Genomic DNA, 1,907 nt, shown 5'->3' on the forward strand with positions numbered 1-1,907 from the left:
AATCTGGTAGTTGAGAGATAGCATCTCAGTGTGGTTTTCATTTGTTCTGCTTTTGCAGATTGCTTGTACATGTGTGTATATTTGTGTGTATGAGTGTATTCACTCTTCTCCTTTGCCCGTTCTTCTGTTGAGTTTTTAGTCTTTATTTCTCGATTGGTTGAGAGTGGAGTGATAGGCGTGGTCACTTTTTCTGTGTGGGATGCAGAGGTTTCTTCCATTTTATCTGTTGCTTTTTGTTGATGGTAGGGTGTTTTTGGCCATATAGACATTTAAAAAACTTTTATTTAGTCCAATTGATCAATCTTTTAGTCTTCCTGTTTTGTTTTGTTTTTTAAATGAGTCAGAGTCTCATTCTGTTGCCCAGGCTGAAGTGCACGCTTACAGCCACTGCAGCCTCGACTTGCTGGGCTCAGGCAGTCCTGCCTCAGCCATCCAAGTAGCTGGAACTACAGGTATGCACCACCACACCCAGCTAATTGTTTTTTGTTGTTGGAGTCTCACTCTGTCGCCCAGACTGGAGTGCAGTGGCCGCTCCCGGCCACCGCAACCTCCACCTGCTGGGCTCCGGCGATCCTTCCGCCTCAGCCTTCCAAGTATCTGGAATTACAGACATGCGCTACCACACTCGGCTGATTTTTTGATTTATTGTAGAGATGAGGTCTCGCTGCCCAGGCGGGTCTCAAACCCGCGGGCTCAGGTGATCCACTCACCTCAGCCTCCCAAAGGCGCGGGATTACAGGCTGAGCCACCAAGCCTGGCCTTACCCAGCTAATTTTTAAAAAATTATTATAGAGATGAGGTCTCGCCAAGTTGCCCAGGCTGGTCTTGAACCCGTGAGGTTTGCTCAGGTAATCTTCTCACCTCGGCCTCCCAAAGTGCTGGGATTGTAGGTGAGAGCCACCACACCTGGCCTCTTCCTGGTTTTGAGTGACAGTTAGAAAGCCTCTCCCTTCATCTTCCAAATGGCTAGCCAGTTGTTTTAATACCATTTATTAAAGTCAATTTTTGCACCTTTGACTTTTAGGTACTATTTATCATGCACAGTATTAGCTTGTGTATCTGGGTCTGTTTTTGAACTTTCTGTATTACTCTGTTGGTTTGTCTGTTCATGTACCAGGACCACACTTTTTTTTTTTTCCGTTGGAGTCTCACTCTGTCACCCAGGCTGAAGTGGGTTGGCACGCTCCACTGTAGCCACTAAAACCTCAACCTACTGGGCTCAGCTGATCCTTCTGCCTCAGCCTTCCAAGTGGCTGGAACTACAGATGTACACCACCACGCCGAGCTAATTTTTAAATTTATTGTAGAGACGAGGTCTCACCAAGTTGCCCATGCTGGTCTCGAACCCCTGAGCTTAGGCAGTCTTCTTGCCTCAGCTTTCCAAAGTGCTGGGATTCCAGACTTGAACCACCATGCCCGGCCTGGGACCACACTTTACATTGTAGAGGCTTTATACCATCATATCTGGAAAGACTAGTTCTCCTCACCAGTGTTTGAGTGTTTTCCTGGCTGCTACTGTACATTTGTTCTTCAAGATGAGGCTCAGTATCAGCTGTCTGTCTCCGTAAAAATACTTGTTGGTATATTTATGAGGATTCTTATGTAATTTATTACATAAATTAACTTATGGTGAACTGCCATTTTTATGATGCTAATTTATTCTATCCAAAAATAAGGATGTCTTTCTATTTGTTCAAGTCTTCATTTGAGCCTTAAAAAAATTTTTTTTTTAAAAATTGAGACAGGGTCTTGCTATATTGCTCCAGCTGATCGCAAACTCCTGGACTCAAGCAGTCCTCCTGCTTTTGCCTCCCACAGTCCTGGGCTTACAGGCATGAGCCTTTTCCCCTGGCCTCATTTGTACCTTTTTTGGGAAGGCTTATAAGTTTTCCTCAGGTGGGTTTTGT

Source organism: Carlito syrichta, unplaced genomic scaffold (assembly GCF_000164805.1).
Source record: "Carlito syrichta isolate Samal-C Ts95f unplaced genomic scaffold, Tarsius_syrichta-2.0.1 Scaffold308681, whole genome shotgun sequence".
Lineage (NCBI taxonomy): Eukaryota > Metazoa > Chordata > Mammalia > Primates > Tarsiidae > Carlito > Carlito syrichta.